General features: G+C 37.7%; 2 non-coding genes across 2 annotated transcripts; both read left to right on the forward strand.

The window, feature by feature from the left end:
• Nucleotides 1–11859: 11859 nt before the first annotated feature.
• Nucleotides 11860–12060, forward strand: LOC118490758. The gene has a single exon (XR_004890006.1). It is a non-coding gene; the product is annotated as a U2 spliceosomal RNA (small nuclear RNA).
• A 1193-nt stretch (nt 12061–13253) lies between these two features.
• Nucleotides 13254–13449, forward strand: LOC118490750. Its single transcript, XR_004890000.1, has one exon. It is a non-coding gene; the product is annotated as a U2 spliceosomal RNA (small nuclear RNA).
• Nucleotides 13450–17348: the final 3899 nt, after the last annotated feature.

The raw sequence follows: 17348 nt of genomic DNA on the forward strand, positions 1-17348 counted from the left end.
AACCTATATAACAAGTATTCATCACATACAACATACTACATCAAATTTTGAACAAGGATTGGACATGGGTGTTATACCCATGTCGCCATTTTCACTAACCCAAGTGGGTTTCACCTTCAAACATCAAATTATTTGATATCATACATAAAACAAGTTCTATTTGGTCATTCTAACACATATCCATGGTCAGTTTCAACAAATTTCAGATTCACAAACCCACTTCATACAAATCATTAAACTATATTCTACAACATACCATGTGTTTGTTAGGACTTGATGAAGCAAATTCTTCATCCATGCACGAGGTTTGAGCTCAATCTCACCTCTAATTTCTGTATTCTTGGTTGTTTGAAAACTCTCTTCTCTCTTTCTCATATGTCTCGACACACACAAACATACCATGTTCTGCACTTTGATTTTTGTTATAGCACCTCATTCAAAATTTTCATTTTCAGCCCCTAACCTTTTAGAACATGTCACTTTGACATTCAAGTATTAACTAGATTACCCTTCTCTTAGTTAACTTAGTTCATAGTAAACAATTAAACTTACTAGCAACCGACTTTTATTACGATAAAAGTCTATAATTACCATTTTTCCATTAAGACATTATACATATAGCGTTGTAATATAACATATGAAATTTGGGGTGTTACATTTTTTTATCTATATTGTTTTTTTTATTTGATCTTAATCCCTCTCTATATATATTGGCATGTGTCAAATCCACGTTAACCCAAAATTCGAATAAAAAAAAGATACTCATATTCAAATGGCGAAAAACAAAAACTCTCCCACCACCTTCGACAGCAGTACAAACTCCATCAACGGTGGTGAGATCACTCTCCATCGCTTAACCGCAACGGTTGTTGATTTCCCCGCCCCTTAGCCGCCATCGCCCGATGTCTCCACCCCCGTCGTTGCCCGATGTTCGCACCCCTCAGCCGTAGTCGCCTGATGTCGCCGCACCAATCTATGCCATAGATAAGACGTACATCCCGCGAATCTTACTAGTGATGAATCGAATGTTTGAAGATCCAGAAAAATCAAAGAAAACGCCTTGTTACTGAAATCATTAATCCCTACACATCCTAAAGTTCAAGGGTTTTGTTGTATATAGTATAAAGATAATATTGGGGTAGTTATGAAGTACAGGGACTAGATGTGACAAAACAGAAGTTTATAACCAACTCCCTAAAGGAATCGATGTGTCCCTTGGAGACACCCTTTGATCGACGGCTTCAAAGGAAAAGAAAGGAACGCACCTCTTCAACTACAATCACATCCACAAGATCAAGAGATGCACCCGTTCGTGATGAGACACATCTTTACAATCGCACCTTTTAGTTACTTATAAATAGGGCTTTAGATTTCAATTGTAAAACATACATGTATTCAGAGATTCAAGTTATATTTAGTTTCATTTTGTAATATTCGATTCATGTTCTAGAGATCTAAGATCGATTGTGGCCAACAATTGGTATCAGAGCACCAGGCTCTAAGCATTGGGAATCGCAAGGCAACGAATCGCAGGAAGTCATTCGCGATCAGGTTTCATCATTCTAATTTTCAATTCGCAAGTATTAGTTTTTTCGGTTCAAAGTTATCGAACCAAGGTTAGAAATCTAGGTTTTGATTTCAGGGTTATGGTGCGAATTTGATAGTCAGGAATTCGGTTATTACGCGTTGTGGTTATTCGCGGGTTAACATTTGAAAGTTTATTGAATTCAAGGGAATTGGATTTTACCGGTACAATTGGTCATATTGGTGGTCAGGAAATTATAAGAAACAAGAAAGTAAGGTTGTTTGTTTGCAAATTTTGTGAATGTCAAAATCGTTCGGAAACATGTCTGATACACCCAGCGGTCCAAGTCAACAAATTATAGTTCAAAAGGATGTGGGATCTCTAACTCACTACAATGTCCAATTTTAAAACCTACGATTTATACGGTATGGGCAATACACATCAAAACCATACTAGAAACAAATGGACTCTCGGAGATGATAGAACACACAAAAGCAACGCAATAGAATGTGAAAAAAGACAAAGCGACGATTGCATATTTGTTCCAGGCGATACCGGAAGATATGGTTTTGCACTTGGCAAATTGCAAAAAAGCAAAAGAGATATGGAACACATTGAAGACGAGACATGTTGGTGTAAACCGAATGCAAAAGGCGCGTTTGCACACACTCATGTCAGAGTTCGAGTTGTTACAGATGAAAAAAAGACCATACTATAGATTCGTTCTCCGCAAAGATAAACAACGTTGTATCTAGACACGACGACTCTAGACGAAGCTATTGGTAGATTAAAAACTTATGAAAAAATGTTAAAGTAGAAGAAAAAAGAAAGCTTCGTGAATAATCTAGAAGAACTCTTGTATGTGGGTTAAGGACAACATGTTGGAATTTGCGGACGAGGGACATTCCGTCCATCACGAGGCCGAGGGAGAGGCAATTATCAACATAGGGGTGAAGGACACACCTCTTACGAGTCGGAAGGAACCGACAAACCACAAAGGGATGATAGCAAGCAAGAAATACTGGCTATGAGAGTTAAGTCAAAAATCACAGCTACAAATGTGAGAAACTTGGGCACTATGCCTATGAATGCCCAACCAAGAAAACCAAGGAAAATGAGACACTCTTGGTCGAAATAAAAGATGATGATGAACCAGCACTTCTAATGTGCCTAGACGAAGAAGAAAAGTAAAATGGGAAATTTGGTCGTGTGAAACGATCAAAGCAGAAAAACCGTGTGATGCAGGGAGGAGGATAACCTGTGCAAGGTACAATAAATAATCCAGTGAGTGGACTAGATTAAGTAAAAGTGAAGACTCCGTGAGGGAAGCAATCAATGATAAAAAAAACTCGTTGTGTGAGACAACCGTGATGAGGAGATTAAATCTGTGACAGACCAAGGAGAAGGCACGCATGTGAAGGAAACAAGTAAGCATGTGACTGGTTAAAAGAAGGCATTGATGTGTGATACAACCGCGAAACTTTTGTGCCACGAATGATACGTCTGAAGAACAAAAAGCCCGATGGTATGATTTCAAAAAACAGAAAAACAAAGATAAGCCGCGGTGATCGACTTTACGATCCACAGATTTCGTGTTCAAGTTTGAAGAAAAAAAGAGTCCAATGTGAGTGAAATAAGTCCTAATTGGTGATTGATTGGCTTCTTTGTTCTAAAGAATTGGATATGAAGTTCTTGTTAGGAAGAAATAGCTGTTCGTTGTTGTATATTGAAAGATGTTATTATGAAAATGGTATTATGGTGATGTTGAAATCAAGAAAGATGACTTCTTGTGATCTCATTTTGAAATGTATGTTCAAAGATTTTGATGTGAAAGCTTACAGACGATTAAGGCGGCAAAATTGATTTTATGGGGGAATTTTGACTTTACCAAAGTCAAAGATCGCTTTTTAAAAGAAAAAGTGACATTTGACTTTCAGTTTTTTTAAAAGAAAATAAAATAAAATAGAAAGGAAATCGAAAGGATTAGGGGTAAAAATCAGCAGAATACTCCCTTGGTAGTTGGTGCCAAAATAAGTGTTCACCTTTCTATCCCAAAAAGAATGCTCCCTTCCGAAATAACTTATCAAATTTCAATCTGCTCAACTAAAGTTTTGTGGTCTTACTCTTACAAGAACTAAAGTTTCAATATTTTTTATTTGAATTCCAGTGATATTGTTGAAATGGCTAGTTATGCAATCTTGCGCGACAAGATGCCAAATGCACCATACCCCTCGAGTAATAAACTCCGCCAACGTAACGTTGTTTAACTTAGTTGCTTGATATAATCAATCGCTTAGTTTAAAAGGCACATTATCTCTTGATTGTTTATCAATTTTGGGAACAAAAATTATAAATTTCGGCAGATGTATTGATGAGACATCAAAGAGTGCCTCTAAAAGATGAAAACATAGAAAAACTTTGTTTTTTTTACTTATATAATTTGTCAATCATGCTCCATGTGATCAGTGTACGTGACAACACTGCAATTCAAAGAATACCTCACAACTATCCCAACAAAATTTCATAGAATACCTATGGTGAAGTTATAGTGCCACTTGTGTTTTTGGATGCATTGTTTTATGAAGTGTAAGTTGTAGTCACATCAACAAAATTGTTTGATAATTGATAAGTTGTAGTAGGCAAAATAAGGGTATTTACAAAGATGTTGTGATGTTAGCAACTTATAAGCTTCAACATAAATATAATAATCAATCAGTTAGTTGTATATTTAAGTTAGAGGTGAAAGTGAATATAATGATCAATTGTGATTCTAAATGGCCTTGCACCAGGGCAGTGGCGAAGCTTGACCCGAATGACAGGTGGGTCGAAAACGTATATACCAAAAAAATTCTATAGAACCGGGGTCGAAAACGTATATATCCAAAAATTTGTATACGAAAACTACATATAAAACACTACTGAGCAAAAAGTTCGGGGGTCGGGCGCCCCTCCCCACCCCTTCTATACTTCGCCCCTGCACCGGGGCTACTTGGTTCCTGAACTTGAATCCCATTTTTTACTTTTGCAGTCAAACAATATATTTTGAAGATAAGATTATGTATCACGATAGATGTAGTGGGTTTAATTTTAGGTTATTGGACACTTGTTACTCTATAAATCCTTCTTACATTTCTTACAATTAGGAGCCTTTGTAGAATAACTTGACCCATAAACTTGAATATATGTTATATGGTATTCTTCTATCTTATGACCTGATATTGAGTTGACACATTTAAACCACCTGACGAAAATGGTATGATGAGTTGTAAATATTGAAATAGTGTTTAAAGTAATTTGTAAGATGTTCTTCAATAAAGAAAGCAAGGTGTATCATGCATGAGTGCACTCAAATTCTATTAGAGAATCTGATGGTGTTTGTTGTGTATTCCTCATTGTTTCAGAATGACAAAGGAGATAAACTCAAATGGCGATGTTTACTTTGGTAAAGTGAAGATTGCATTTCTGTTTATGATCATAACTAGGAAGATCGAAAAATGTCTGGGAGATTACATTTCTGTTTCTATAGGGGTAGTTAATTTGTTTTGCAGATCACTTTTTAGACATATGTTTATGTAGAAGTTGTTCCTTTTGTGGTTCATACATATCTCGAACTTGTGTTAGGTATGCTTGAAACTGGTTGTCTGGCGAACATGTATTCATTTATAGTTGCTTTGCTTGGTTGTCTGGTTGTTGGATGCATTGTTTGATGGATGTTATTGTTGTTTTTGTCATCTGTGCAATTGGATCAACACCAGTTCCATGTAAGCAATACACAGAGATATGAATCTAGAGTTCACTTAAAATATATTCATGAGATTTAACTTACAAGTACCTCACCTAACTAATGGAATTCACATCACACCATACCTCTATGGTCATATTTTTTAGCTTCTTCATGTATTCCTTAAAGAATAGTTTGCCGTGATTGTAAAAAAATAACTTAAAAAACAGAATTGCAAACGAAATGTATAGATTATTGAACGCCAAAATGCATGACTCAAGTAGAAGAATTGTATGACTTTTTTTAAAGAAAACATAATTTCCAATTAAATGTACATAATCGATCCACATTGGTGCACACCCCTTCGCCGGCATCAATTGGTGCCCTTGACGGTGAGGAAGATAATTATCAGTATTCGGACGCGATGTTTTTCCTCTTGGTAACCTCCTCGAACCTCAGCTTAGGATGATAGAGAGTGAAGGAATGCATGGCTTGTTTAGGGTGAAAGGCCGACGCATTTGGAGAAACCCTAATTGGGCGGAACCAGTGCAATCGAGTTCTATGGATCTCTGGAACAATAGTGTGTTAAATGGAAAGGATTGTCACAAGCGATTTCTTAGTCATCATCCCTCAATCAAAGATGTTGCCAGCCATTCTCCAGCCTGTTTTCCAGCTCCAACCAATAAATGTGTTTCCTTGTATGAATCATTGTATCTCGTATAAATAGGCCTCTTTTTCTTTATGTAATGCAACAATCAATACAATTTTTCTCTCCAATAAAGTCAAGATGGTATCAGAGCAGTGTTAGTGTTTCTGATTCTTGAAAAAACACTTTTGCTCGTCGTCGATCCATCCCATCCCGTCAAACCAGAAAAACCCAAAAAAAACCAAAATCGAACTCCGAAAAAAAAATCAAACCTGTTCAACAGCTTCAGAAAAATTCCGACATACAACCTTGTCGGAGTCACCATCAATCCGACCAACCAAAGTCACGAATCTACAAATCTCGACCTCAACTTTTTTTTACTCTTGACCCGTCGCTGCTGAACCAACTTCTTCGAGAAAGTAACCTACAGATTCGGAAATCCAGTTCTGATCAATACCCCTTCCATCGATTGAAGAATCCCTAACAATAAAACCCTAAGCACTCTCTCTTGTCCGATCAGAGATTCCGGCAACCACACCGGCGACCGCACAGTGACTCCGGTCACCCACACCCACCTGCAAATCCCCCATCCTTCACTTAAAACCCTATACCGCACTTGAAACCCTTGCTCAACATCGATTGAAGAGATCCTCTTCTCCGTCACCGTTTTTCTGCCCTTCTTCTTTGGGTTCTTGATTTCGACTCCTCAACAGAGGAATTCATTGAGTTGTTTGGGGTTCTTTGTTTTCGTCAGTAGAAAGAGATATTTTTTTTTTTTGTGTTTAAGAAAGAAAGAAGATAAAGAGATGAAAAGGTGGGGAGCACGTGTAGAAGCAGAGAAAAGCAAAAAGAAAATGGGAAAGGCAAATACGGTACAGGATTGTCATAAAAAAAATAAATCTTGGATTTTCGATTGTGGGGCAACAGACACCATGACATACGAAATTTCTGATTTGGTGTCAACATCCAAACCGCGGAAAACTCATATTCAAACTGCGAACGGAGAGGTTATGCGTGCAGAAGAGGGGGGAACAATTGAAATCTCCCCAACGTTAAAACTCTCAAATTTCCTTTATGTTCCATCATTGTCACATAAATTACTATCAATCAGTCACGTTACAAAAGAACTTAATTGTGTAGTGCTAATGCATCCCACTTTTTGTATCTTACAGGACATCAGGACGGGGACGATTATTGGACGTGGCACTGAGCATCAGGGGTTGTACTATGTGGATGAGGTGGCTCAACAAGGTACTGTGATGCTGGCTCATGGAACTACAAACCGGGAAGCATGGTTATGGCATAGGCGTCTCGGACATCCATCTGCTGGTTATTTACATCTTCTATTCCCTAAACTTTTTTCTTCTCGTGATAAAATAAATTGTGAAACTTGCTTACTTGCTAAAAGTCATCGGCAACCTTTCAAACCAAATAATACAAGAGTTAATGTGCCTTTCTCATTAATTCATTCTGGGGTCCGTCCCCTATTACGGGGGGACAAGGCTTTCGTTATTTCTTGCTATTCATAGATGATTGTACCCGTATGACATGGGTTTATTTCTTGAAACACAAGTCTGAAGTTTCTGAAAAATTTGCCATATTCCATGCTATGGTTCACACTCAATTTCAAAAAGAAATTCAAATTCTTCGGTCCGACAATGGGGGGAATTCGTTAATACATCCATAAAACAGTTTTGCCAAACCAATGGGATAATTCACCAAACCACCTGTCCACATACTCCTGAACAAAATGGAGTTGCCGAACGCAAAAACCGTATAATTCTTGAGATGACTCGGGCCTTCCTAATCAAATCCAAAGTCCCTAAATATTTTTGGCCCGAAGCAGTTGCTTCGTCCGTATACCTCATAAATCAACTTCCTACAAATATTCTTAAACTAAAAACCCCCATACAAACCCTAGAAAAATTTGCCAAGATCCCTCCTCCTCTTACTCTTGAACCACGAATTTTTGGTTGCTCAGCCTTTGTTCACATACCCAAAACCAATCGAACAAAACTTGACCCGTGTGCCGAGAAATGTGTGTTTGTGGGCTATGGACTTAATCAGAAAGGTTATCGTTGTTATAACCCAAAAACACGTCACACGCACACTACTATGAACCTTGACTTTCTTGAAACAGAATACTTCTATAACACCCAACCCATTGGTCAGGGGGAGAACGAACACATAGACACACTGAGTTGGCTAACTCGATTCTCATCATCTGAGGAAGTCATAACCAGAGAAGATCACAGTACCAAAGGAGAATCACTGCCTGACATAAACACACAACCAACTGAGTGCAGTGTTACTGAAGAAAATCTCTCCAATCTGATGCCCGAGGTAAGTAATCATGAGATTCCTGAAAACACTGATGTTTTTCCTAATCAGTATGAATTTGAGCACAGTGAACAGGAGGAGCACACTGAACAAAGTTCTTCTGCTTCCCTTAATCAGAGTGATGATGAGCACACAGAGCCGGTGACAACAGCAGAGCACATTGAACCAAGGGAGACACCAGAACGATATGTGTTGCCACCAAGGGCAAATAGGGGAGTTCCTCCCAAACGGTATTCCCCAGAAAAAGAATCTCGAAACTCAAATTATCCGATAGCCAACATAGCCAGGGGGAGCATGTCTCATGAAGCTAAGGCGTTTGTTTCCTCACTATATTCTGAACATACTCCAACCAATGTAAAACAAGCCTTAGAATCTGAGAGTTGGAAAAAAGCAATAGAAACAGAGATGGAGGCCCTGATAAAGAATGATACATGGGAAAAGTGTACTCTTCCACCAGGAAAGAAACCTGTGGGGTGTCGTTGGGTGTTTTCAGTAAAGCACAAGTCAGATGGAACCATTGAAAGATACAAAGCCCGACTGGTAGCTAAAGGATATACTCAAACATACGGGATCGACTACTTGGAAACCTTCTCACCAGTGGCCAAAATTGACACTATCAGAGTTCTTTTCTCAATAGTTGCAAACGAAAATTGGCCACTTCATCAATTTGATGTAAAGAACGCTTTTTTACATGGGGAATTGAAAGAAGAAGTTTACATGGAAGCACCCCCTGGTTTTACAACAGATTTCAAGACAGGTGAAGTATGTCGGTTGAAAAAATCTCTTTATGGTCTAAAGCAATCCCCTCGAGCTTGGTTTGGCAGATTCACACTCGCAATGAAAGGATATGGATTCAAACAGAGTAACTCGGACCACACTTTGTTCATCAAACAAAGGGGAAGACTTGTAACATGTCTAATTGTATATGTTGATGATATGATCATTACAGGAAATGACAAGGAAGAGATGACAAAATTAAAGGAAAATCTGTTCCAAGAATTCGAAATGAAAGACTTGGGAAGACTTAAGTATTTTCTTGGAATTGAAGTACTAAGGTCCAAACAAGGAATCTTTATCTGCCAGAAAAAATACATCCTAGACATGTTAGCCGAAAGGGGATTGATCGATTGCAAACCAACAGACACACCAATGATGGTGAATCATAAACTTCAAATAGAGAAAGGGGCAAAATTAGTCGAAAAAGAGAGGTATCAACGGCTAGTAGGGAAGCTGATATATTTGTCCCACACACGTCCTGACATAGCCTATGCAGTTAGTGTTGTTAGCCAGTATATGCACCAACCTCAAATAGCACACATGGAAGCCGTATATAGAATCATGAGATATCTCAAAGGAAAAATTGGCCATGGAGTTCTCTTCAGATCAAATGGACATCTAAAAATCCAAGGGTACACTGATGCAGACTGGGCTGGAGATAGAGGAGATCGGAGATCAACATCAGGGTACTTCACTCTAGTTGGGGGAAATCTAGTTACCTGGAGAAGCAAGAAGCAAAAGGTGGTTGCTCTATCCAGTGCAGAAGCCGAGTTTCAAGGAATAGCACGGGGTCTAATAGAAATACTATGGATACGGAAGCTTCTAACTGAAGTTGGTTTTCCTCCGACAGAACCAACAAAAATCATGTGTGATAACAAGGCAGCTATTCAGATCTCAGAAAATCCGGTGCAGCATGATCGTACAAAGCATGTAGAAGTAGATAGACACTTCATTAAAGAGAAGCTAGAATCAGGGATACTTGAACTACCATTTGTACGGTCTGAAGATCAATTAGCAGATATTCTAACGAAGGCAGTTAATGAAAGAATATTCAGCAAATGTTTAAACAAGTTGAGTATCGGAGATCCCATTACTCAACTTGAGGGGGAGTGTTAAATGGAAAGGATTGTCACAAGCGATTTCTTAGTCATCATCCCTCAATCAAAGATGTTGCCAGCCATTCTCCAGCCTGTTTTCCAGCTCCAACCAATAAATGTGTTTCCTTGTATGAATCTTTGTATCTCGTATAAATAGGCCTCTTTTTCTTTATGTAATGCAACAATCAATACAATTTTTCTCTCCAATAAAGTCAAGATAGTGCAGTTGAAGGTTGAGAACAAACGGGAGATCCGTGTGATATTCTCCAATTATACAATTATAGGAGTTCGCAGAGGAGGTGGTTAGCATCCCTGGGGTGGTTTTGATAAACTGCACTCAAATTACAGTAACTGAATTCTAAAAACTTCTGGTGGAGATCATGGGGAGAAAAAGGTGGAACAAACCACCAGCAGAGAAAACCGCAAATAACTGCCACCACAACGTTCTTTTTTTGTGAGTTTAAACAGCTCGGATTTCATCTCAGCAAGATCTAACGGTGGATATCGATTTCACTGACACCTGGCGGTTAGACTTAATGGGGTTTAATAATATATATAAGCTAGAAACAAAAACGAAATGAAAATGTGTAAATATAGAATGTCTAGAGAAACACCTGAGCTGCCACGTTTCCAAAATATTCATTCTCTAAGCTTATAAGTTTCTCTTTAGTTGCATTAGGGATATCAAGTTTGATGGCCCATCTCAAATTTTAAATAATTGGATGTAAAATGGGAAAAATCCTAAAGGATATTATAAAATGAAGAATTACCTTAACAACGCTTGAAGATGAAGAACATGCCCATTGCATTCTTCACTGAGTTGAGCAAGTAGATCATTCTACATCAAAACTAAATTAGGAAAATTGAAAAAATAAACTTCCTGTAATTCAAACAGTAACAAAAACACTAGTTTAATATTTTTTTCAGAAGTAAAGTCAAACGTGACGAGACAACTGTGAAAGATGGTTTCTGTGATGAGGTTAGGGATATGATTAGTGGCTTCCGTAAGCACCCATTTTACTTCTTTATAATAAAGGGCAGCTGGATGAACCGAGGCAAATATGTGAAGAATTGCCAGAATTTTTGGAGGAGCAACTATTGATTCCTGTTACAAATTGTTTTAGTCGAGTCAAAACTGGAACTTAAAAACATAATTATCAAGTAGCCGACACCGATATATCACTGCTTAATATGTAGGTGTCGTCATTGGAACACACCTTCGGCAAGCTGTTTTGACAAACCAAGTAGGCATGTTATGTTTTTTTATCATGTTCAATTTTCTGTAGCACTTAGAAGACACTATCAACCACATTCTGTTTCTTTCGATCTTTTGATTTCCATGAGTATGTACCCAATGGATATGAGTTAGAATCATGATTGGGATGACTCACTAATAGAGGTTATCAGTTTAAGCTAAACATAACTGGAATTAGTCAGGTAGATAAAGGCTCTTAGAACATCAAAGCACAAAAACTAATTCGGTTTTCCTAGCATAATATTAAGCTCACTTGGCAGGTGTGATTTGTGTATGCATCCCACTTAAACATAATATTTTATTTGAAACTTTGTTAGGGTGTCTTGATAGAAAGTGTTAATCGATCATTTGATGAATACTTGCAAGGCTGGTTTTATAAGAAAATAATCAACATCTACAAAGGGCAAAAGTAACTCATTATCCCACATCGGCTGAGTGAACTATACATATATGAAGAGACAGCAAACATAAACAGCAGTCCAAGAAAAGAGGAAAAGCATACCTTTCTCGGCCTTTTGGCTAAGATCAAGTGTAGTATCTGTTCTTATCAGTTTAGTTTAATATCTGATATGTGGGTCATCGGCCCACTTGATATTAATCTTATTTTTTATGGGGAAAAGCCCATCACAATAGCTTGCTATTGGGGCTTTTAAGTGTTGCCTTGTTGTTGCACTACTACCTTGGGTTGGCGCACCCCTCCAAACCATAGTTAAGTGTTCATCAATCAGTTTCCATATCTATATCTATTAAAGTGTTCATATATCATTTTTTTGTTTCATCTAAAGAACTTTACATAATCTCTCTAGTATGTGCAAAAGCCAGAAGGTGCAATACCATCTTCTTTTTGGATCACAAATTAGTTTTCTTGGGTGCAATACCATCTGCAGTTTTAAGAAGGGGAAATTACAAAAATGGCAGTTGACCAAAACTATTTTCAGTTTTGTCAACCTCATGCGTCCTTGGAAGGACTCATTTTTTATTGAGTGTTTAAAGTGCCTGCATATGGACGCATCCAAGGCATGATGAGTCCCTCCAAGGACGCATGAGGTTGACAAAACTGAAAATAGTTTTGGTCAACTGCCTTTTTTGTAATTTCCCCTTTTAAGAATCTTTGATATCTTTATCATGTAATTTTCTCTCCATCATTTTCATTTCTTTGTCATGGAAGGAATTCAACTCCCCAAGTTCAGTATGAACCCTTGGTGATTGGACTGTCTTTCTGAAGGTTATCTTTGCTCTTTGTTTCATCCTTTAAAAGCTTCACTTAAAATATTTCCTTCACTTTGGTTTTGTTCCTGATGTTTTATATAATCGTATATGCTTTAATCCTGTAAAGGCATTCTGCACTTCTGCATGCCAACAAAATATTTAATACAGGATTTTCTGAAAATGTTTAGGAGCATGCTAACTATTTCATTGTAAATATTGTTGAGAAGGTACGGAAATATTTTCCTGAGCATGGTAACCCTGCAGTTTTTTGTCTTACAATCCTTTCAAATATTTATCTAGCCAACGGATATAAGTTAAGAGTCATGATTTGGATGCACTTACTAATAATTAATAAAGGTATCAGTTTAAGCTCAATGTAGCTGGAATTAGTCAGGTAGATAAGGGTTCTTAGAACATTGATTAAAGCAAATAAACTAATTTGGACTTCCTAGCAAAATAAACTAATTGTGTATGCATCCCGCTTAAACTTCTTCATACAATAACACAAGATTAAGTTTGAAACTTTGTTAAGGTGCCTTTATAATGCAGTGTTGATTAAGTCTCAGTAAATTAATACACATTTACAAAGGGCAAATGTAACTGGTAGTCCCACATTGGCTGAGTGAAGAAAACAAATATGAAGGGACTGCCTACATAAACAGCGCCCCAAGAGGGTAGGAAGCATACCTTTCTCGGCCTTTTGGCTAAGATCAAGTGTAGTATCTGTTTTTATCAGTTTAATATCTGATATGTGGGTCATCGGCCCACTCGATATTAATCTTATTTTTTATGGGGAAAGACCCATCACAATAGCTTGCCATTGGGGTCTTTGAGCGTCGCCTTGGTGTTGCACTATTGCCTTGGCCTGGCGCACCCCTCCAAACCATAGTTTATATTTTCTTACCTTTTTGTTATAATGCTTTCTGTAAATTTCATATGAAGTTTGAGGTTGGCAGTCTGCTATTTTTTAAAATGTTATTAAAATGAGTTTGAGTGGACTGCTATCATTTGAAACAAGCTTTGAGTTATTGTTTTTCAAGTGTTGGAATTGAAGATGATGAACATAAAAGATCCTTGTAATGCTACACAAAGTATGTGAGAACAGTGAATAGATACGCCCGTCCCTTTCAGGAGACATTTATCTTGAAATCCCACGTATTAGAATAAGTCCATATCACTTTACCATATTTTTGTGAATTGATTTGTAAACAGATGCGAGGAACCGGTGGAATGAGTGATCTAGTTCACCGTGCCTTGCTACAGTTTCTTTTAAATAAATACTTGTCATTCTATCCGATGACTATGACTATCTGATTAGCAAAAAATGATAACTTTCAGTTAGTGATCAATAATCACCCACATGACATTAAAAATGGGTGTTTTTGGCAAGTTTTTGACCAAACTCATAGTAATTTGCAACCACTTCCACATATATGACAACTAAGGAAAACTTAGCTTTTCTTGTTGAATGGTATGAGCACAAGCCAGATAACTGACGTAACGTCTTCTCGCTTCTTTTTAGCTGTATCTTTTCATTTTTCTCTTATCTCAATTTTTAACCAGTTGACCCGTTTGATGCTCAAACTGCAAGGATTTACCTTCATTTGTTTCTAATCACACTCAACATATCATACTCAATTGTTTCTGAACTCCATATTTTGGTTGAAACACATTTTGGATGTTGTTTTTAGCAAGTTCTAGTCATTTCCTCAACTATTCAACATATGTTTAACTAGGCAGTAACATGTAGTCTGTTCTGTGACACATTTATTCCTAGTTCTACAAAGATTGTGGATCATGAAATATATGGACTTTCAGCCTTATTTATTGTTTCTTGGCTTACCCGCCTTATGAGATTGCTTACAACATCATGCTAATAATTTTACTGAAAATATTCATCTCATTCAAGGACCTGATTGTTCTGGCATATATGTAAACCAGGTTATTCTTATTTATTGTTTCCGGAGCATGGTTGCCCTGCAGTTTTAGTCTTCTGTTTCCATACCATTGTTGAGTTTGGCAGGCTATTAATCAATTCTTGTAATGGATTTTGCTTATCTTGTAATCAATTCTCCTCAACATGCAGAATATTCTTACAATACAATCCTTTTGAATTCAAATGAGTATATATATAACAAGTTAGAATCATGATTGGGATGTACTGACTTTTAGAAGTTATCTGTTTAAGCTAAACATAGCTGGTATTAGTCTGGTAGATAAGGGTTCTTACTTAGAACATCAATCAAAGCACATTCAGTCTTCCTAGCAGAATATAAGTTGACAGTTCTGTACTAAGGCAGTGAAATTTGTATGTATTCAGATGATAACTTACTAAGGTGCCTTAATAAAGAGTGTTGATTAAGTATCCATTAATTGTTGAACATTTTGTGATATTAAATTCTGGGAGGTGAAAACCATTATGAAATTTAGCCTATCACAGCCCCACATCGGCTCAGTGAAGAATATATATATATGAAGAGACTGAAACCGGTTAATCTCTTAACATCTCATAGTTTAGTTAGATAGTTATATAATTAGAATTAATATTAGATATGGCGGTTATGAAGTTGAAGGACCAAAATTGACAAGATGGAAGTTGGAAACTACCCTCACTAACCGAATGGGTGTGTCTCCTACACACACCATTTCGGAATCAATACAAGGAAAACATCAAGGGACGCGACTGTTGATCATGCGGACGAGAATCAACACACCTCTTCAAGATCCAATCTCAACCGCACATCCAAGAGACATGACTTTTCACGAAGAGACGCGTCTATTCACTCGTACCCGTAGGAAACTATAAATAAGGATAGTTAGATTCATTTGTACTTGTTCATTACATTCGAAATCAATTGTATATACTCTCAATTCGATATTGTATACATTCGGTTATTATCAAGTTATTCAAGTTGTTGTTATTCAAGTTATTCACGCTCATTTAGAGATCAAGATCCAAGTTCGGGCCAACAAATTGGTATCAGAGCGTCAGGCTCTAGGCGTGGGAATCGCAAGGCATCGCAGGGAATTCGCGATCAGGTTTCAATTTCGTTTAAATTCGCAAAAGTTTCATTTCAGAATTATTTATTTTCGGTTCTAGGAAAGTCGGTCGAACCGAACGGTTAGGAATCTAGGGTTCGTTTGTTTTTGATTCCGGGGTTTTAGTGCGAATTAGATTGTTTTTGGTTATTTGGTTATTACACGATTCGGGTAATCGGGGTTGTTGAGATATATTGAAACCAAAAGAAAGTTTATTAGAAGTGAAGATTATTCGGCAGGAAGATATGGCAGGATCATCCGGGCAAAGTCCGATAAATGGAAATTCTCTTTCCCAGTTTCAGTGTCCGATTCTGAAATCAACAAACTATACGGTTTGGGCTATTCGTATCAAGACGATTCTTGAAGCGAGTGGTTTGTGGGAAACGATTGAACCGGCAGAAAATGCAACGGTAGACACTAAGAAAGATAAGTCTGCCATTGCATATCTGTTTCAAGCAATACCAGAAGACGTTGTATTGCAAGTTGCAAGTTGTAAAACTGCAAAAGAGATTTGGGATAATCTAAAGGTTAGACACGTTGGCGTTGATCGGGTACAAAAGGCGCGTATGCACATGCTAATGTCAGAATTTGAATTGTTGCAAATGAGGGATGACGACACTATTGATTCGTTTACCGCAAAGATTAATAGTATGGTTACCCGAGCAACAGAAGTAGGAACGACAATGAGTCAACCGACTCTAGTACGCAAACTCTTAAATGGCGTACCAGATAAGTTTACTCAAATCGTTGCCTCTATGGAACAATACTCCGATCTAGAAACCATGACGCTACAGGAAGCGGTCGGAAGACTAAAGACGTATGAAGAACGTCTCAAGTTAAAGAAAGGAAATCAAGGAGAAAGCCAAGATAGGCTTATGTTTACACATCAGGATAACAACAGAGGTAGGCAATCTGGAAACCGCGGTCGTGGTAGATTTAACCAGACGCGTGGAAATTGGCGAAACAACGGAAATAGGCAAAGTCCCAGAAACGAAGGATCTACATCTAGATCTAGAAATGGAAGTTCTAGAAATTGGAGGAAGTTTGCGAGAACCGACCTAAGTAAAATCCAATGTTTTAAGTGTCAAAAGTTTGGACACTACAAGAAGGACTGTTCAGAGAAAGACGATGTACAAGAACATTCAAACCTCGTCGAGGAAGACGAAGCACCCGTATTGTTAATGACAATACAAGAAGAAAATGTTCAAGAAAGGGCTCTGCTAAACGAGGAACATATAAAACCGACAAGTTATGCCTCAGAAAATGAAAATCTATGGTACTTAGACAACGGGGCCAGCAACCATATGACAGGAGTGCGAAGTCACTTCAAGGAGTTAGATGAAACTGTGACAGGGCAAGTACGATTCGGTGATGGGTCACACGTAGAAATTAAAGGCAAAGGTTCAATACTACTGGAATGTCTGAACCAAGAACAAAAGATTGTTTCACATGTCTACTACATTCCAAGTCTGAAAACCAATATATTGAGCCTCTGACAACTTACAGAAATCGGTTGCAAAGTGGTTATGGACGGAGATCTACTTACTATCCGAGATCGAAATAGAAAGCTACTAATGCGAGTCAAGAGAATGAAGAACAGGCTGTACAAAGTCAAACTGAAAACGGGAAAACCAATCTGCTTACTATCAAAGACCAAAGACACAGCATGGTTATGGCACGCAAGGTTAGGCCATTTACACTTCGACGCTATTAAGGAAATGACTCGTAAGAACTTGGTA

The sequence above is a fragment of the Helianthus annuus genome, chromosome 3 (assembly GCF_002127325.2).
Source record: "Helianthus annuus cultivar XRQ/B chromosome 3, HanXRQr2.0-SUNRISE, whole genome shotgun sequence".
Taxonomy (NCBI): Eukaryota; Viridiplantae; Streptophyta; class Magnoliopsida; order Asterales; family Asteraceae; genus Helianthus; species Helianthus annuus.